Source organism: Anastrepha ludens, chromosome 2, assembly GCF_028408465.1.
Source record: "Anastrepha ludens isolate Willacy chromosome 2, idAnaLude1.1, whole genome shotgun sequence".
NCBI classification, from domain to species: Eukaryota; Metazoa; Arthropoda; class Insecta; order Diptera; family Tephritidae; genus Anastrepha; species Anastrepha ludens.
This window is the reverse complement of record NC_071498.1, coordinates 149,316,775-149,339,255: the sequence shown is the minus strand read 5'-3', so window position 1 is coordinate 149,339,255 and position 22,481 is coordinate 149,316,775.

Genomic DNA, 22,481 nt, shown 5'->3' with positions numbered 1-22,481 from the left:
AAAACTCGGAGGTTCTTTTAAATTTTGAAAATTTATTGGAATTCATTCGAAAAAAGTATAAAAAGGATAGACAAATATTAAAATTAAGATATGTTAATATCAATTTACATTAATTTTTTAAATGCGTATATTTTGGAAAGCAATCAATGCCCAATTGGGGAGTGTTGGGGCATTGCGGACAGTACGTAGTTGTCCTTTTTATGTTGTTTCTTGCTTCCTTTCGACTAAATTTTCTTTTTGCTTCAGCGTAGCATAAAACGCAAGCACGTCGGATGGTTTTATTATTTTCATCTACTCTTTTGGTGATGATATGCTGCGTTTGCGGTACAGGCTGCGGGCATGTAAGGCCTAGTAGGTCCTTAGCAACGCGTTCACGGAATGTTCGTATACTCATGGTTTTATTATTCGACGCTGCTTTATACATAGTAAAGGCATTAACCATGGGAAGTCCGAGTAAAAGTTCAATTCCCAGCTTTCGATACCATTTTAACCCTTTGCGAAAGGTATTTGAGTTAGAAGCCATTTGGTCGGAAAGATCAATGCCTGCTTTCCCCTTATTATATTCTACCACAGCCAATGGCTTTTCTGTTGCTCGTCTTTTACGTCGCGCTCCTCGACTAGTTGAAGGCTCTTCAGGATTACGTGCTTCATCTGTTGTGGATACCATTATCGGGGCATGTTTCGTAGATAGCATTCTGACGTCGCGTTTATCTTTCCACTTCAGAACAACTATACCATTGGGATCTTCTCTAGCCACTCCTTCGCCTTTCTTTATAGGTGCAATCATAACTTCTTTTCGAAAATGTTTCTTGTTGGCACGGAGTGTACCGACAACATGTGTTTTTTGATCTATTATTGAACGAGCCAATTCACAGCTTGTGTAAAAGTTGTCTACATATAAAGTACGACCTTAACCTTTCAAATCAATAATCAGATCCTCGCAAACACTTTTTGCCAAACCGACTTCTCTCAATCCACTTGATGACTTTCCGGAGTATATTTTCAACGACCAGGTGAATCCTTCAGTAGCGCAGAGCTTAAAAAGCTTTATACCATAAGGATGAGCTTTATTTGATATATATTGTCGGAATGATAGTCTGCCTCGCCATGGAATAAGGGTCTCATCAATTACTATGTTTTCACCTGGTACGTAAATTCTTTGGTATCTCATTTGTAGCATCTCCAATAGTGGTTTTATTTTACCAAGCCTATCACCTGGTACAATTGAGTTATTGTCTGTGAAGTGCAGGAAACTCAGCGATAGTTGAAAGCGATTATGTGACATTGTTTTCCCCGGAACTGAAAAGTTTTAGAGCGAATCTTTGGATCAATAGTCTTTTAAACTCCCGACCTTCACTAACCCCATCCACAAAAGAAGGCCAAGGAACTTCTTCATTTCAAAATCTGTTATTGGTATCCATTTTTTCGAGAAAATCTGGTAAGAGCACCTTTATTTACATATTCCTCAGAAATTTATTTGTTTCTGATACAATTACTTCAATAACGTCGTTGTCAACAAATAGGAGAAGTGCACCGATACAGGAAATATCTGTTGGAATAGGCTGTTGCAAGCCTGATCGCCCAGTGAATGTAAAAGTTTTCTGACGAGAACTAAATTCAGTGCAAATGTTTGTTTCGGAAGAATCGACTACGTATGACAATGCTGTTGGTTCGTCCTCATCCATGTCCCAGTCGTCTTCAGTATCGCTGTTACAAATGTTATCAATGTTATTAGTATCATTGTTATTATCAGAGTCTGTGTCCGAATCATCTGGTAGCCAGTTCTCATCAATCAAGAAAAATCATAGTCATCATCACTTTCTTCCAACGCTTCAAGTATTTCACGATCTCTGAGGTTTCGCTTCGCCATTTTTCTAGCTCAAATCTAAAAAAATAAAAGAAAAAAAAAAAAAAATAAAAAGAAAAATAACAAAGAAAATAAAGAAAAACAAATATAAAGAAAACAAAAAGAGACAAATAAAAATAAAAAACAATAAATTGAAATAAAAACAGATATAATAAAAAATTTAAATAAATGTAAATGAAAATGCGTAAAAAAAAATTAAGAAATAGCAAACAAAATCGCGTCGCACATTTTCGTACGACAGTGATTTTTACGATTACAATTCCGTCGTGCAGTGCCATGTCGTACGGAAACGTGCGACATAAAAAACCGCTATAAAATCCAAAATAAACCACAAAATCATCCGGGATTGGAGCAGAACTGAATATTTTCCACTTTTAGTTTATAGCAAAAAATGTTCTTGGCACCCGGGGAACGTTTTCGTCAAAACCCCTTGGCACTCAATGTGTTAAGGCTATAACTGATAGCCTGCGGAAAGTAAAAGCGAGCTTATTGTAGTTCATAAATTATATACCAAAGGTGTCTTATGATTATGAAACGCAACTTATTTGATGCTCAAACAAAATTAAAAAAAAAGCAAATTTTTTACTTGCATTCAATTTTGTTTGACTTTTTCAATTTCATTAAAACTTTGAAGGTCTAATGTCTAGCAAGACACTTAGAGGCCCATTGTGATACCTGCATTTGATTTCCATTCCCTAACTAGTCCCTCCAGTGAGACTTTTTGCAAATTTCTCAGGTCTTCGAAGAAATAATCGCCTAGGTATTTCGCACGGCTTCTTTGAAATGCAAGCCATTCACAGAAAAAGGGTGGTGTACCGACTCATTTCTTCTTCCCTGCAGACCCTGCAGTTACTGGTCAGACACCACCTTTTGGTTTGGATAAATAGGGCGAGATATAATTAATTCATAAAGTTCATAACGCGATAGACAGTACTCTTTGGTTCCATTTTGCTAATCACTGATGGCAATCGTTGCGAGATGGATAGCTGAACACAAAACTCATATACGAGTACAAGTGTTAAAATTTGCACACACATACACATACACACACACACGATAAGCTCCTCCAACGGTTATAGCATTTGTCAGTTAAAATTTGTTTTTCATTGGAATTTTTAATTAACCAGCGATTTTTATAAAGTTCTTTTGTAAAAGGTACAGCAAGATAAACTTTGTGTTAACAACAACAAACAACCCCAATAGCAAGCGGCAGCAATTGACATCAAAGCCAACAACAAGAAAATCAGCTAATCGTAGACGACAAATTCGTTAGAAATAAAAATAATAACGATCATGCAACGCCACTGTCAATGTTAGTGGCGGCTGATGAGCGTAAATGCCAAAAGTTTTAAGGCACCGTACTCCGATATCTGCTCCTCTTCAAAAGCAACACGCCGCTCGTACAGCTTCCATCGCCCATCGCCTCAGCCATCAACGCCTTTGTCACATTGAAATGCTGGAAATCAAATTAAAAGTTTTCATTACGCGCGAAATCGTTCTGTATTTGATGCATTGCCGATTGCGTTTGGCGCTTTTGCTCCTTTTTTTATTTGCAATTTTTAAGTTTTTCTTTTGCTACAGAAAAATTTATACTCCACGCTTTGCACGCATTACTTTTAAGGGGACAGGTACCTGTGAAATTTCGAAAACAAAAAATGTTTTTTTTTTTCATAAAATGTTAATATATTTTTTCGAAGCAAAAATAGTAAGAAAATTCTCTTTTTTTTTTGGAAGCATTTTATTCCGCGATTTTTTTTCCATTTATTGTTTCATTCATATAAAAATTATGACTTTACTAAAGAAAAAAAAATTTGTTTTTTTGTATTCAGGTCACTGACGCCGATGCTATATGTCCGCCGATTGAGAAACCCCACTGCCACCCTTCTGGAAGAAATGAGTGCACACCCGCCATTTTAAATGATTAAAAAAAAAAATTATTATATTAATTTAATGTATAAATAAAGGCTATGCCAATTTTGAAAAAAAAATATATTCTTTTCTTCATTTTAGATAATTTTAATGAAAATCAGGGAAAATATGGTCGTTTACAGGTATCTGTCCCCTTAAGTGAAGGGTAGTAAATTCAACGCCCAGCTGTTAATGGCCACAATGCTCTTAGTCACTTGTATATGTATATGAGTGTATGTATGTATGTTAATTCGGGTCGATTTAAAAATCGCTCATTGCTCTGTGAAAATCGTATTCTAGGGATCAAAATAAGAAACTTTGCCGAAGAAACCATACCTCTAAAACGAATTCTGATGTCCCCCAATTTGGGTCGAACGAAAAATCCCACTTTAACCCATTTAGAGTGCTCCAATCGAGTCCAAATGTATGACCGACCCCCACTAACTTTGGACGCCCGATCCACCCATGCCAGTGGCTCACCCCCTGGAACTCCCCTGGGGGGTTCCCCATACAATCATTTCAAAATATCACCATTTTTGGCCTTTACATGAGAAAAGAAACTAAAAAGTTCGACCCAAATTGGGGGACATCAGAATTCGTTTTAGAGGTATGGTTCCTTCGGCAAAGTTTCTTATTTTGATCCCTAAAACATGAATTTCACAGAGCAATGGGCGATTTTTTGCCTCCCCACAAATCGACCCGGCCTAATCTATATATATAATTGGCGCGTACACCTTTTTTGGGTGTTTAGCCGAGCTCCTCCTCCTATTTGTGGTGTGCGTCTTGATGTTGTTCCCAAAATGGATGCAAGTATCTGGTATGTATAAAAACCATAAACGCTGCTCCACCTAGACGAAATGCTTTTAGCATTGCTAGGGTTGATTCAGCCGAGAGGGAGGAATGTTGTAGTGCTAGTGGGAACATGCTCAACATAACACTGGTGTCACGGCGCCTTTGACGATGTTTCTGCTATTTTCGATTTCAACCTCCTCTGACAAGAAACAAAAAAGAACTCAGTATATCTCGGGGAGCGCTGATTAAATCGTCCCATAGGTGACATTGAATAGGAATTTTGTCACTCTGTATCTATACAAACGTCAGTAAAATGGATTGTGGTGTTGGCGGTGGCGTATATTCTTATAGGCTTAGCATTGTTTCAGGCCGTAGTGCTGGCAGTTGAGGAAGCTTTAAGTGCAAAATCGCTATTCTAGCCAAGCTGCGATCCAGGCACTGCATTCGGCTACAGCAACCTCTAAATTAGTGGAAGAAAGCAGGAGTAGCCTTATCACCTTGACAGAAACCCATAATGTTACCTTAATATGGGTATCGGCACATCGGAGTTTAGAAGGAGCCAAAACGCAGACGAACCGGCAAGAGGGAGATCTACAATTACTAACATTCTTCCAGAGTCGGTATTCACACCCCTAAGAGCAATCAAGAACGCAATCTCCTCACAATATCTTCGAATTACGGATTGTAGATGGAGTGCTCAGCCGGCAAGCCAAGTTAGCAGAGCATTATGGGCCACCTACAACCACAAGCAAATGTCAACATTGATGAACATAAAATGAGGAGATGCCTGCAGGCTCATGGCAGTGCTAACTGATTTCCGGGTCTAGGAGAGCAAGCAGCCGAAATGGATATCCCTCACAACATACACTGTCATAATTATAAGCAACCGGAGGAAAAGGCACCTATCCTTTACTTCCTCTGTGAATGCCCTGCTCTGTAGATGTTAGCAAGGATATTAGCTGTTGGCAAACTACTTTTTGAAAACCTCGAAGAGCTGACAGGTATAGACGACGTAAACTCCCTTATAAGGTGTCTCAGCCGCACAGGTTGGATACATACGTAAGAATAACCCGTATAACTTGTTGTTGGCGAGGGTAAGACATGTGCGATGCGCTAGTTGGATTCTTGGAAAATCACAATCATTCTTTCAACCAAAAACTTTTTCTTCAATTTGGTCTTTCACCGGAATTCGAACCTACATTCCCTCTGACCTCCGAGCGGTAGTTACGCACCAACCCATTCGACTACGGTGGCTCATGTCAGTATTTGGCTGGATTCGCACTAGCCAATTTTCCCAGTTTTCAAAACCTTGCTAACGGATTCTGTGTCTATTTCACGAATGGCTTATTCGATATTCGCATTAAGAGCCTCAATCGTTAACAGCTTCTTGGTATCACGTTGGTCCTTTATGGCACCCCACAAAAAAGTCGAAATCGCAGCTTCGAAGTGGCCAATTGATTGAATAGCACGATTACTGATCTTGGGGCGCAGATAATCGATTGTCGCATAGAAATTTACCTGCGAGCACTTCAACATACTGATTTGACCTATGCATGGAGAATATGCCAAAAGTTTCCAGCATTAAAACTCCCGAATGGCAAGACGACACCAGGACAAATGAAGTGCTCGATGATAGGAGATTTTTCTGAAATGCTTGAAAGAGAGCAACCAGCCAAAAACTAAAAAAGAATATAATTTTTAGTTTTGAAAAACAGGATTTAAAATTTTACTTTATTTTTATAAAAGAATTACACCAAAAAACCGCGTAATTTTTCACATCCCTAACAAAACCTCGAATCAACGTAAATCACTATCAAATATTGTACTTGTACAGGGTTTGATTGAAAAGTAATGAGCTTTCCCACGCGGAGCGTCTGCCAAGCGATCAATCGAATCGGCTGGTGGGCCTTCCCCTTCCACTAGAAACCGGTCCCAGTTCGCTGGCAACCGCGGTGCAGCCAACATCGTTCTGCGCGTGAAAGCTGTTTTAAAAGTGTGTTAGGATTTTGCAGTGGCGAAAATGCAGCGATTGTTGGAGCAACGTTACTCCATCAAATTTTGCGTAAAGCTAAACAAAACGAGTACCGAAACCATTGGGCTACTCAAGGAGGCTTACGGGGACCAATCTCTGTCCAGTGCCCAGGTACCTGGTGCTTTGAGTACGATCCTGAGGGCAAGAGAGAGAGTGCGGAGTGGCACACGAGCCAGTCGCCACGACCCAAGAAAGCGCGCATGTCGAAATCCAAGGTCAAAACCATGCTGATCATTTTTTTTGAATCTCGAGGCATCATCCAGAAGGAGCTTGTACCTCCAGAAAGCACTGTAACCGCGGCATTTTACAAAGAAGAGCTCCTTCGGCTGAAAAACCGCGTCGCCCGTGTTCGGCTCGACCTCGTCAACAATTGGGTCCTTCATCACGACAATGCACCTGCGCACACCGCCTTCCTCTGCACCTCTGCATTGGCCAAGATGGGGGTTTCAGTGCTTCTCCACCCTCCTTACAGCTCTGACCTGTCCCCTCCGGACGTCTTCTTGTTCCCGCGCCTGAAAGAAAGCTGAAGGGGAGGCGTTTCGACTCCATCGAGACGATCCAAAAAGTGAGACAGCCGAATTGAACGCGATTCCAGCGGATGAGTTTAAAAAATGTTTCCTGCAGTGGAAGGACCGCTACCAGCGGAGTATTGACGCTCAAGGGTCCTATTTTAAAGAATATTAGTTGCATAAGCCAAAAGGTTTAATAAAACTGCTTAAAAGAAATAAGGCTCATTACTTTTCAATCAAACCCGGTATATTCTTTCACATTTGCACTTTGCTATTCACTGTATTCTCTTCTGCATTCTTTTTGCACCCACTATGCATTTACGCGTTCGATCAGCATTCACTAATTTTAATTGTAATTTTTTTTTCTTTCTTTGTTTTAAGGCATCCTTTTCCATTCTTCGTTGTTTTAAGTATTTCGCAAATTACTTTTTAATTTCAGCGCTTAATAAAATTTCCTTTTCTTTCTCTGCGTTTTGCGTTTTTTTTTTTTGTTCTTGCATCAGCTTTCCAAACTTTTATAGCATACTTAGGGGCGCTTCAGCGCTGCAGACAGCGTCATGTCAACACAAAGTTCTATACTTTGAATTTGTGCAATGTTTGCAATTATTTGCGTTAATTTGAATTTGATTCATTTTCCTTAATCGTTCCCTTCTACTTAATACTGTCAGCAGTGATTTACATGACAGAAAGTTCGAGTACAAGTACGAGTTTAATAAAAAGGGTTGTAAAAGAAGAAAGCGTATAAATTAAGTATTTGCGCTAAAACCACTCAAAAGATAATTTTCTTCGTTTTTCATTCTATCACTTTTTTTCCCTGCAATTTGCATTTGCTTGCTTTTAGCTGATAAATTGTTAATAAAAAGTAAAGATCGATTGGCAGAGAAAATTGGAGCGCATTAAAAGAGGAAAGAGCTGCTGCTGATAATCCATTACAAAACATTTTTTAGCTTTGAGGGCATTAACAAGACAGAAACAGATATTTTTTGCATTTCCCTCTGTTCTGACTACAAAGCAAAGGAAGAGTATTGAAGCGAAGTATGTGTGTGTGTGTGTATGTTTGTGCGTTCGTATTGAAGTTAAGTGAAATGAATAATTGCATCTGCATTAATTGGCAGCTAGATGGGTAGCTTTTGCACTACGATGACATGCGCATATGTAGCAGAGTAAGAACTTCATTGGATAAGAGGATAATAACACTACTCACTCATTTATATTGGAAGTTATAAGTAATTGACTGCATAGCGCTAATGGTAATACACTTTTGGATTCTATACTATTTTGTAAAATGTATGAAAATAATTTGGAGGAATTGCGCACCTCTGCTACTTTGCTAATCAATCGTGTGCATTGTCTACTCATAGATTCCAAATTTCCAGGTCTCGTGGCAAATTTCGCTTATTAACAATTTGAAATTTACGAATCGACCATGTCAATCCATGTCAAGGCTAATTGGAGATGACCTCCACATAAAAGCCTTCCGTCGCTCAACTGGTCATATTTTGAAAACGCGTTTAAAGAAAATTAGACACGACAGATACAAGCAGCTTCTTCAGTGTCACGCGGTCACTGGCTATGGAAATATTCCTTTCACTGATCAGAAAATTTGCACTGTTCAATAATCTATATATATAAAATTCAAATTATGTATGTATCTATAGATCGACTTGCGTCCTAAACGCATAAACCGATCGTAACCAAATTTGAAAAACGAACTGGATACCTTACCGGGATGGTCATAGGCTAAACAATATTTTGATATATATAGGGGGCGTGGCACCTCCCATACAAATGGAGTTTTTAACAGTCCGTATTTCTGAAAGTATTTACGTTAAACCACTGAAATTTGGTAAGGGGTTATATGACATTAATCCTTACCACATCCACAAAAACTGCGTATAACGAAAAAGGGGGTGTGGCACCTCCCATACAAATGGAGTTTTTAACAGTCCGTATTTCTGAAAGTATTTACGTTAGACCACTGAAATTTGGTAAGGGGTTATATGACATTAATCCTTACCACATCCAGAAAAACTGCGTATAACGAAAAAGGGGGCGTGACACCTCCCATACAACTGGAATTTTTTATAGTCCATATCTCTGGAAGTATTAAGGCTAGACCAATGAAATTTGGGAAGGGGTTATATGAGGTTAATTCTTAACACCTCCAAGAAAACTGAGAAAAACGAAAAAGGGGGCTTGGCACGTCCCATATAAATGCAATTTTTCATTGTCCATATCTCCGGAAGTATTTGGGCTAGACAACTGAAATTCGGTAAGAGATTATATAAGGTTAATGCCTAACACCTGCATGAAAACTGGTGATAGTTAGAAATGGGGCGTGACACCTCCTATACAAATGGGATTTTTCATACTGCATATCACTGGACGCATTTATGGTAGAATATCAAAAATTGGTAAAAAGTTTAATGAAGTTAGTATTTAGTACTCCTAGAAAAAATATGAGCTTAGAGAAAAATGGGGGTTAGACCATTTGGTATAGGAACGAATTTATATTATCAACGATAGAGGTATTGATGAATTGAATGCATTCTCTTATTGGGAAAGCTTACCGCCGCGGATGAAGTGAATGCCTGCTTAAAATCGTCATACCTATGGGACTACGTTCAAAAATTGACTCTTTCTACAAATATGAGAGCACATTTGGTAGGAGATGCATCAGCAGAAGTTTTTTCTGAACAACTACTTACAATAGGCAATGGAAAAATACCAGTTTCTTTACCACCAAATTTAATTTCTTTTCCTCCAGGTTTTTGTCAACTTATGTTATCAGTCGATGCTTTGATAGAAAGGGTATTTCAAATTTTTCAGCCAATCATACAAACTATAGATGGACCATTTTGGCACCTAAGAATGACGATGTAAATGTCATTAATTCCAAAATTCAAGAAATACTACCAGGAACTGTCACAACTTATCATTCCATTGACACAGTCGTCGAAGAATCCCAGGCTGTTCATTATCCCGTAGAGTTTCTTAATTCCTTGGATCCATCAGGAATACCTCCTCATCGACTGATGCTTAAAAAGGGGCCATGATAATTACGCTGCGTAACTTGGATCCTCCGGGTTTATGCAATGGCACAAGGCTAATCATCACGAAACTTTTACCGAATGTTATAGAAGCTATGGTTTTATCAGGAAATTTTGAAAACCACAAAGTTTTCATACCAAGAATTCCAATGATACCGACGGATATACCTTTCAATTTTAAACGCCTCCAATTTCCTATTAGACTGGCTTTCGCAATGTCCATAAATAAAGCTCAGGGACAATCATTAGCTGTAGTAGAAGTCAATCTAAGCAACTCATGTTTTACCCATGGCCAATTATATGTAGCCTGCTCCAGAGTTGGCGCACCGAAAAACCTTTTTATTTATACTCAAAATAATATAACAAAAAATGTCGTATATCCGATCGTTTTAAATAATACCTAAACTGACTTAAAAAAGTTAAAGTTGTTTTATTTACATTGCATACTTTTTGATAGAAATGTGGGGTGAAACGCACGGGTATAAGCTAGTTTTTTAATAAGCAAAACGACAAAATCTATGCTAAAACTTCTAAAGACGCAAAAAATGTTACTCCAAGGGTTCAGCGTGGCCACCATCCAGCCTCCGTAATGGTTTGGTGATGAGTGTCTTGTAAAATCTCTTCATTTCTGCGGAAAGTGGTTTAGATCGGTGCAAAAGCGTACCAGAAGGATGCGTGGTGAAGCGGTTGAGCAGGACTGTCTTTGGATATTCCAGCAGGATTTCACTACAGTCAATAAGGCAAAAACCACACAGCCGCAGAATATGGGCCGTCTGGATGTCCAGATCTGAATCCATTGAACTACAGTTTGTGGTCAGAATTGAAGGACATGGCCTCACAGAAATTTGGTGGGCCTCAAACAATCTTTGCTTAGAGCAGCGACGTCAATATCCATGGAAACCGTGCGTGCTGCAATAGCTGAAGGACAAATGGTGACCATTTCGAATGAAAATTAAACTTTTTTTTAATCTTTACTTGACTAAATAAATCAATTTTCATTAAAAAAATATTGTAATTTTATATCTAGATACATATAATGGACTTAACTTGTAACAGAATTTATGGCAAGACTAAGTATATACGTCGTAAAAATCGGCGTCCTTCAGAAATTGATAGATTTGGTAAATTTTGGAATTGGATGAGTTAATTATTTGTCATATTGCATCATAACCGACAAAATGCTGATGTATTTGTCTATCTATTCCAAGACAAAGAGTTCATAAGTGCAGTATTTTTTTTTTTTTTTTTTCCTTATTTACTCTTCTCGGGAGCACAGGGCTTCGACAAGACTTGTCTTGCATTGATTTCGTTAATCTGTTTTTGATTTCTGACAGGGTAAATGATTAGCCTGTCGCTATCAGTCCTTAGTAGTTGGAATGCCCACCTGGCATTGCTTGGGAACAACGCCTTCTTACTGCTTGGAGCGCCATCTGTGTGTCACATTTTTCAAATGGAAGGATCACACAGATGACTGAGTACTTCGCTAAATTAAGTGTGTTTGCGCTATTACCGCGGCTGCCCGCTTCCTCTTGCTGACTTGTAGACACAATGCAAATAATAAAGGATAAGTTTTTGGGGTTGAGAAATGAGATTTTTTTTTGTTTAGAAACAGGGAAAGTAGGTAAATTTGGAAAAGAGCGAGGACCGAGCTTTAAGTGAAATATATGGGCTGGAGTATTACAAAATGGACACAGGCTTGGTGGCAAGGGACGCACTTGTAGTAGATGTGCGAGAGTGATTACGCTGTCGCCAATCCGTAGGCGAGATGCAAAAGCAATCGAAAGCCTTAGTCAGTGTGGTACTTGAACGCCACTAAATGCACCTCAACTTCGACTGCTCATCCTACAGGGATACCGCTTTGGTAATTACGTCTGGAGGCCGTCATGAGCAATTAGCTCAAGTCTGCTATTCATCTAGCTGCATATTATCAATGCGACAGTTGTTGTTGCTGCCGCGTTCGTCTCACATTATTCCTTCGCCTCCAATCAGTGTTGCGAAGTTCCACGATAATTCGTGTGGCAAAAGCTTGCACCGCCATCCACTTTTCATCCGACTCAAGCTTTTGTGGAACTAGATTATTGGGCGTCAGTACCATATCAGTTTTTCTTGCTAGGTCATCGCGTTCCTTAGCGAACCTGTTGCAATAAAACGCCACATGTTCGACCGTCTTCTCTTCTTCCAAGCATTCTGGACAATATAGACTACCAGCCAAGTCTAAGCGATGCAGATATTTTTGGAAGCATCCGTGTCCGCTTAATAGCTGCGACAGGAAGAAATCAACGTGTCTGTGCGTTCGAGAGACCCACTCGTTAAACCGTGGAATTAACCTATGCGTCCATTGGTCTTCTGATGACTGGTCCCATTTTGATTTCCATTCAGTCATCGAGGTAGAACATTATGCTTGTTTGAGTTCCTCAGTCCTCAGTATAAGCACATCCGGTCCTCAAAACACTTGTTTTACAGAGCTGCAGTACTTCTTTAAAATGGCACTTTTTTGCTCCAGCCCAGATTGGAAAGGCGTTCAGCATTATAGAGTCCGTCACAGTGGAAAGAATTTAGTCCTCCTGTGTTCAGTAGCATGCCATTAGCGCGTTGGTAAGCTTTGTCACCTTCAGATTGGAGCGATGATGGTTAACCTGGTTTAGTGCAACTAGGATTAATCCTGGAATAGTTTTTGATATAGTGAACCCAGTCAGCTAGTAATTTGGTTTGCCTCTGCTACTCTATGAGGCGATAAGCAACTTTTTTTTATTGGCGAAGTAAAAATTTTAACCTGTCACAAATTACATTTAGGACAATGGAGGATTATCAAATCGTTAATTTCACTACACGGCCTTTATCGTACAATGCGTCAACTCCCGGACACCCAGTTTAAAACCACTAAAGCGCTAAATTACGAAGGCGGCTAGTTAACGACATCTAAAGTCAAACAAGTCTGCATATGGGAGCGGTACTGTAAGAAATTACTCTCAGATACACCTTCGCAACCCTTGCAGTCGTGTGGTTGCAACCGCCACCACAGAAGACGCCATACACCCACCCCATTTCCTCATGAGTGCGAAATATATTAGTCAATACCATCGCAGCGCTAACAAAGCCCCAAAGTAACAAAGCTCCCGGATCAAATAACATCAACTACTCAAAGCTTATGGTCGGATAAGCGCGCGGTTACTAATGACATTTCCTCCGGAAAGGTACCATTGAAGCTGAAAAAGGTGTAATTACTCTTCTGCCGAAAGAGAGTAATATATCCGAGTGCAAAAATTGGAGAGGGATAACGTTGACCAGCATGATAAACCAAAGTCCATATAATTCACAAATGGCTGTCCAACACGCTGATGCAGGACTTACGCAACGAACAAACCAGTTTTCGCCCGCATCGCTTTTGCGTCGATCACGTAAACATCTTAAGAGTAATTCTTGAGCAGTCGATGGAGTGTGCAAGGAAGGACTCTGAACTGGACTTTCTGCGAGTTGTAGATACGATTCTTCGAAGGGAACTATATACTACGATTGACCTGAGCGTCATCGCGGAAACGAACAGAATGTTGTCTCTGACTACTAACTGCAGGGTCTCCAAAGCGCTCTGGCCAAAACTGAATCTTAAAAGGACAAAATGCCTGCCTGGATTCAACAGATCAACTACCAGCGTCCTCACAGGTGTTATAAGGGGTCACTATTATTAGTATCCTAGCCAATAGAAGGTACACACATTCTATATTTTATCTATTCAATAGAAGATACACACATTCTATTGGCTAGAGTGTCAATAGCTCAAACACAATGACTTCTGCAGCAGCTGTTGAGATGAAGAAGAAATTGAGTACGTACAACACCTCCTCTGTGAATGTTCCGTGCTTCACAAAAGCCGTGCCACATATCTTGGCGATTATATCTTTGAAAAACTAGAGAATTGCAAAATCTCTCACTGGTGGGACTAGTTGCATTCTTAAAAAAAAACTAAGTGGTTTAAACCACTTAGTTGGGGGATTGAAATCAAATGTAGGGATCACAATAGGCCTTAAGGCCGCTGAGTATCTTGTTTTAGACAAGCAACCTGGCTAACCTAACCAAACTTAAAATTGGTGCAAGTAGATTCTAGTGGCTTAAAATCATGCATATCGCATATCGATATTGCGGAATACACCTGATTGAAAGGTTTCGAAAACAAACAGCTTTGGAAAGGAACTTTGTTCAACCAAGGGCCTGTAATTGCATATTTTATTACGATCGCCTGATTTATGAATAGGAACAATTGAACATAATTTCCAAGGATGTAAATAAAAAAACGCTATCTATACATTTATTTAAGGGCATAGCTATTGATAGATAGATATCAAAGTCGAATGTGGTTAAAAACGTGTGTCGTTTACGTCAAAAAAAAAAAAAAAATAGGTGGGTCTACTGAAGGTTAGTTAATTCATAGAAGAAAATGCAATGCTAACTTTTCTTGAAAATAAAGGGCGTTTTTTCACAACTACCCGATGTACCGCATTTACGAGGGGTGCCTTTTATATGTCGGGATTTTACAACCCTGGTGATGCAATCTGGCAACTGACAGCTGTATCGGAAAGCTTGACATTTTTTGGCTTTTACGTACTCAGAACGATTTCAAAACGCCAGCGCTATTTGTGTTGTTTACAGTAACTTAAAATATTGATCTCGGTCCAAAAATGGAATTAAATCGTGAACATTTTCGTGCGATTATTTTATACAACTTTCGACGTGGATTAACTCACCAACATTGCATGGATGAACTTAATTAATTTTTTGGCGATGAAGCTCCATCAAGGACCAGTGTTTATCGATGGTATGGTGAATTCAATCGTGGTCGTAGTTCACTCTAAGACGAAGTTCGTGAAGGTCGTCCAAAATGAGTTGTTGTTCCGAAAACCATTGATGCTGTGCGCGAACTGATATTGCAAGATCGTCATGTGACCTATCGTGAGATTAAGACAATCTTAGGCATTAGTGGGACCAGCATACATTCAATATTGCATAAACATTTGACTGTCAAAAAAATTTGTTCGCGTTGGATCCCACACAAATTGTCAATCGCACAAAAAGAGGCTCGTGTCGATTGGAAGGAAATGCTCAAAAAATACGATCGCGGGGCTTCGAAACACGTCTATGACATCGTGACAGGTGATGAATCATGGATTTACACGTATGAGCCCGAAAGTAAACAGCAGTCGACTGTATGGGTGTTTCAAGATGAGCCAAATCCAACAAAAGTTGTTCGCGCATGAAGCACTTCCAAGCAAATGGTCGCCTGTTTTTTCGGAAAACCTGGACTTGTCGCAACCGTACCACTAGAACACTAGTCACACATCGGCTCAAACAACTGCATTTTTGAGCACCCAAAACATCGAATTAATGGGTCATCCGCCGTATAGTCCTGACTTGGCACCGAATGACTTCTTTTTATTCCCGTACGTAAAAAACAAACTGAGAGGTCAACGTTTTTCGACACCTGAAGAAGCGGTTGCGGCATTCAGAATGCATGTTTTGTAGGTACCTCATTCAGAGTGACAAAAGTGCTTCGACAATTGGTTCAAACGCATGCAAAAGTGTATAGATCTTCATGGAGAATATTTTAAAAAACATAAAGTGATATTGATGATTAAAATTTGTTTTTGTTCTCTAATCCCGACATATAAAAGGCACCCCTCGTAAAACAAGTTTGAACTACAATAAAATAAATAGTGTAATAAAAAAGTTGTCAAATTTTCCAAGGTTTAATAATTTATGAAAGTGAGTCGTTTCAAAGTAGCAAAATTACAAAAACCAAAAGCCGTTCCATGCCCATCTAATCAACCGTTGTTATTGTACACTCGCTGCACATTTCTCACAAACTGAACCGCACCGCCTCAGCTCTACTCCTAACTGAGTATGTAATTGAGTGAATGAGCGAGGTGTGTCGTGCACTCGCTGTCAGGAGTTTGCTAATGGTCGTCACCGAATGCAATTCAGGCACTAAAATTGCACCGGAAGTCATAAAGCAATGCAATTACAGCAACAATAATAGGAATATGCAGTGATGCACATACAGCGGCAATTTCACATTGTCAACACACACATCGGAAATGACAGCTGGTGCAGAGCCGCGGCATGCAAGTGGAAAAACGAACTTACACGCCGCATGACTCGAAGCGCGACCAGAGTGGTTGCAAAAAGGTGAACACACACCAACATGCACATACATGCGTCTATGTGCACAGTTAGAACGAACGACAGGTGTGATTATTTGGTGATTGTAAGTGTTCAGTTGATTGTTAGTTAGCGGGAAGAAGAAAAAAAAACTGCGTCGCCCAAAGTGTGTATTTGAAGTGGCCATTTAAGTGGCGAACACAGCTCTGACCGGTACCGGTTGGGGCGGCACGTAATGTAGTCAGAGGCTATTATTGTTGTAAATTTACAAACTTTGTTAAGCAAAAGGTGTGTAAGTGATGCGAAATGAGTGAACAACGCAGTAAGCAGGCGATGCTTGAAGTGATGTAATGATGTGATGTGATGTTGACAGTGGCATGTTGCAATGATAATGAATGTTGCCAAGGACAAGATGAGATTTCTTCCAAAATGTTGGTAACGTACAGGGTGCGCCATCTTTTATGTCGGTATGAAAACATTGAATAGCTATGTATAAGTGAGGTGTTTTTATTTGGTTTGGTTATTTACAATTTATGAAAACTATTTTTTGAATACAATATCAATCAAGTGGCCACCTTTATTAGCAATCACAAACTGCGATCCCTCTTCTGCGTTTCTCATCATCTTGTCAAACAGTTCGGATTTTATAGCGTCGATTTCGGCACGAATGTTAGTCTTAAGCTGGTCAATAGTTAGCGGCTTGTTGGCGTAAACCTTACTTTTCACCCATAATCCCACAAAAAGAAGTCCGGGGAGGTTGAGTCAGGTGATCTGAGGGGCCAGTCGATGTCGCCTCGTTTTCACACTAGACGTCCTGGGAATTTTCGTTGCAGTAATTCAATTGTTGCATTCGCAGTGTGGCATGGCGCACCATCTTGTTGAAGCTAGTAATGAGCCAACATCCATCGATATCGGTTTCCATCGACCGTTTCGTTTTCTCTTTAAAAATATGTCCCAATGATTGTTTTTTTGCGCAAATGCCGGCCTAAACAATTACTTTCCGGTCAAGCAATGGCGTTTCATGGATTTCGTGTGGATTCTCAGTTCCCCAAATGCGGCAATTTTGCTTATTCACGCTGCCAGAGCGGTTAAAATGTGCCTCGTCAGTCATTAAAATTTGCTTCCAAAAATTGGGTTCAGTGTTAATCACTCAAGCGAGTATGTGGCCGTATTCAAAGCGACGTGAATGACTGTCGGCAATATTCTTTGTTTCAATTGCACTTTATACGGAAGAAAATTTAAATCATCATTGAAATTCGCCGCATTGTGGTTTCACTGACGCCAAATTGCTGAGCGCGACGACAACACGACACTGTTGGCTCCTGAGCAACGCTCTCTCTCACTGCTTCAACAAGTTCATTGGAACGTTTTGGTCGTTGATAAACGGCATGTTGACGATCTTCTACTGTCCCGTGCTCAAAAAAATTCGTCCCCAAACGACGAATAGTATTGTGAGACGGTGCCAGTTTGCCGCGATACTTTTTGCGATATGCGCGTTGAGTTAGAACAATAGAACGACTACTTTCGATGTATAGCGTCACTATTTCAACACGTTGTTTCGGTGTAAGGCGATCCTTGGTTGGAATTGTACTGAATTAACGTATCGAAAACACGTATGTTGAAGTCAATCAGTTGGTAAACGACAAAGTTATTCAGCGTTTACATAGCGACATAAAAGATGGTACCCCCTGTAGTTACAAGCCTATGAGTGAGCCATTTTTCATGCAAATACTTCTAAATTTGGCACTTTTTAGTTAGACAATTCTCAAGATAAATTCACTCGTTTTGAACTACTATTTCATCGCTTATGAGAGAGACGTTTATGAGAGAGGGAACCTGAGCCCAAACTGGTGGTACCACAATGGACCTGAAGACCTAAGTGGGTCATCTAAGTCATCTATACCTTTATGGAGGGTGGCAACCATCGCATCCTAACCTGACCTTAGCTAGTTGCTAAGACCAAGTTAATCAGATGTAAGGTGAAGTGATAGTTTTAGTGACACAATTTCAGATTCAGGTGAAATAACTGACTTTTCTCAATGTGATTTTTTACTCACTAGTTTTATTGTAATATTGCTAATAGTCATTTTTTGCGGCCGCCGTAGCGAAATGGGTTGGTGCGTGACTCCTATTTGGAAGTGCTTAGGAGACTCCGTGTATGAAACAGCAAAATAATAAAAAAAGCTTTTTCTAATAGTGGTCGCCCTTCGAGAGGCAATGGCAAACCTCCGAGTGTATTTCTACCATCAAAAAAGCTGCTCATAAAAAATATCTGCCGTTCGGGGTCGGCTTAAATCTGCAGGTGCCTTTATTTGCGAACCAAATTAAGACGCACACCACAAAGAGGAGGAGAAGCTCGACATACACTACTTGTTTCTGCTCATAAAAAGTTATAAGTCTCGTCAGGCGTCTGAGCTTTGCGCGCGCTTTATCCAATTTGTTACACCAAGCGATGATAGGATTCCCTCGACGTGGTCTTTCCATCGGAGACATAGTCTTCCCCTACGGGAATATAATATATATATATATATATATATATATAGGATTCCCTCGATTCCTTATATTCCCGTAGGGGAAGACTATGTCTCCCATGGAAAGACCACGTCGAGGGAATCCTATCATCGCTTGGTGTAACAAATTGGATAAAGCGCGCGCAAAGCTCAGACGCCTGGCGAGACTTGTTGTATGTAAATGCCTTATCTACTTGGGTGATTTCCTATGAAACAATGTCCTGTGAGCGCTCCTACTAAGGCCCTAACTTAAAGTCTACTCAATTTTATAATATTCTTGGACAGACGTAGATTTAGCCTTGTCAATGTTTGCCTAGAAACTTCACAGGTATTGGCACTAATCCATCTTTGATTTACAGAACTGATTAGTGAAGATCAAGAAGCTTACAATTTTCGAGAGCTAACCCCATGAAATTATTTATGTTTGCCATACAGGTACCTTCTCTTGCAAGTTGGTCTGCCCTACAGTTCCCTGGTATATCTCTGTGGCCAGAAACCATAAGATAAGATGATACGATATTGCTTGGCCATCTCATTGAGAGATTGGCGACAACGTAAGACATTCTTGATGTTATTTGGAATGCATCCAGGGTCCACAGAGCAGCTTGGCTGTATGGTATAATGCATATATCTGTTACTGATATTCTGTTTATCTCTAACCATCTTAAGGCTTCATGTATAGCGTTTATTTCACTACAGTGATCCGGTAGTTTAAGAAATTTACTGATAAAAAGCTCTTCGTAATATAACTCTGATCCTACACCGGTGTCCATTTTAGATCCATCCGTGTAGGTCTTAACGGGTGTGTTGGGTGTTAGATATTCTTCCAGCCGTTCCAGTCTAGAAGGGATTTTCATTAAGAAATTTCTTTCGCAGCAGAGAATGGGAGGGTGATAATCACAGTCACCGGGTATATCCGTGTAGGAGTCTAAGATAGTTGAATATCCATGTGTGACAGTCCTCCATTGAGAGCTCGCTTTGAGCCTTAAGGCGCTGCAGGCCGCTTAGTATTTAGAAGAGATCTAGGGGTGGCAGATGTGGTTTTAATGACGCCACCTATTGGTCATTCCGCTGATCTCTGCACCTTATTTAATAAATTGGAATAGGTTTTTTTCTGCATAGCGCACCACCAGACAACATTTCTATATAGAAGAATGGGTCTGACGACAGCAGTATTAAGCCAATGAGCAGCTTTGGATTTAATTCCCCAGGTCTTACTTAAAGCTCTCTTACGGGCATAAAAAGCTAGGTTCGCTTTCTTAACTCTTTCTAAGATGTTTAACTTCCAAGTTGATTTCCTATCTATGGTTAGTCCCAACTGCTTGGTTTCTTCCGAAATCACAAGAGCTTTCCCCTTGAGCATAATCGAACTTAGCTGGGGATTCTACAGAGTTTGATTGAAAAGTAATGAGCCTTCCCGCGCGGAGCGTCTGCCAAGCGAAGAACCGAATCGGCTGATCGGGGAAAATTGTTGGACCTTCCCATTCCACTAGAAACTGGTCCCAGTTCGCTTTCAACAGCGGTACAGTCAGCATCGCTCCGCGCGTGAAAGCTGTTTTAAAAGTGTGTTAGGATTTTGCAGTGGCGAAAATGCAGCGATAGTTGGGCAACGTTACTCGATCAAATTTTGCGTAACAAAACGAGTACCGAAACCATTGGGCTACTCAAGGAGGCTAACGGGGACCGATCTCTGTCCAGTGCCCAGGTAAAACGGTGGCACAAGTCGTTCAAGGAAGGCCGGGAGGACGTTGAAGACGAACAGCGATCTGGAAGGCCTTCGACGACGCAAACAGACGAAGATGTGAACCGGGTTCGTGAATTTTTGAGCATTGACCGTCGTGCTGGTCTACGTGAGATCAGAGTGAAGAGTTAAAAATAAATTATTAAATGTGCGGGTAATCGTGACCGGAAAACTTGAAATGCACAACAATTGGGCCCTTCATCACCACAATGCGCCGACGCACACCGCCTTACTCTGCACCTCTGCATTGGCCAAGATGGTGGTTCCGGTGCTTCCCCACCCTCCCTACAGCCCAGACCTGTCCCCTCCGGTCTTCTTCTTGTTCCCGCGCCTGAAAAGAAAGCTGAATGGGAGGCGTTTCGACTCCATCGAGGCGATCCAAAAAACTGTGACCGCCGAATTGAACGCGATTCCAGCGGATGAGTTTAAAAAATGTTTCCTGCAGTGGAAGGACCGCTACCAACGGTGTATTGACGCTCAAGGGTCCTATTTTAAAGAATATTAGTTGTATAAGCCAAAAGGTTTAATAATACTGCTTAAAAAATTAAGGCTCATTACTTTTCAATCAAACCCTGTATGTTTCCAACTATATTTTCGTAAAAAATTGAATAAAAATCAGAAAAAGCCAAAAAAAAAGCTAAAAAAAAACCAAAAAAAAGCTGAAAATTGCCCAATAAGTCGTAGCATTATTTAATGCAGCACATCTTACCCATTTGCTACTGATATACTGAAATGCCTACCTGCATAAATTAACGTGAAATGCCAGAAAACGTTTTAAATCACTGCTGCGAACCCAATTTTATTGCAACGTACAAATCATTTGTAAAATTTCGATATAGTACTGAAAATACGCTAAGCCTGCAAGAGCACCACAGACAAGGTAAGTAAGTGGTTAAGCTTCAGCTTCAAAAAAACAACAAAAAAAAACTGACGCTCGTTAAGTCTTTTCTACTCCTCCACCAAATTCCACATTTGGCACTAAAGGGGCGTTACAGGTTCATGACGGTATTTAATAACCTGTTTTCAACTCAGTATCGAAATTTTCAATGCCAAGTTTTCCCGAATATGCTGCTGCCTACACTCAGCACACGTACATACACACATACTAAACATTCTTACACAAAAGTACAAGCCTAATATTCCCTCACAGTGGAATGTCAGAGAAACAGGCAACTCCATAGTCCCTACTATTTAATATTCCGTTCACATGGCACACTTCAAATCTGCTCAGACATACAAATGTCTTAGTTTCGCGAAAAGTACGCAGACATTTGAAAATCTTTCTGACTTTGCTATTCTCTACGGTTGGTTCGAGCCTACAAAACGCAAATAGCAAGTTTCGAAAGAAAAAGGCGTTTTATGTTTGGCTTTCTACTTCTATTCTCAATATATTTAATACCTATTCTCCTACTTTTTTTCTTGTTCTGTTATTTTAGTTCGTTATTTGTATTTGACTGCTTGTGTGCTGTGGGATTTTTGAGTTATTTACGGCATTTACTACTAGAATTTACATGTCAACGTAGATAAAATGCTTTCTCATGCCTATTCTTCAGGTTTCAAAGCCCCCCCCAATTTGAGTGGAAAAATTAAAAATATTAAAATATCTTTGTGGACGAAATACATAGCACAGTAACCCAAGCAAATGAACCTGCCGCAGTCGTGCTAGGCTGCTGTCATGGTTTAGAGAGGCTTTCAATAGCGATCCCTAAGATTAGAAAGAGGAGATAGTCAAACACTCAAACATGTAAAAGGGGAAGAGAGACTTGGCTTACCTACTGCAAAGCACATGAAATTTTTATTTTCTTATTTGTTAAACATTTGTACATTAAAAAAATATTTAACAAAAAAAGGCCTTCGGCTGTCTCTCAATTTAGGAGGTTACGTCCAGCAGCACCAAAAACGCGCTAAAAGAAAAACTGTTT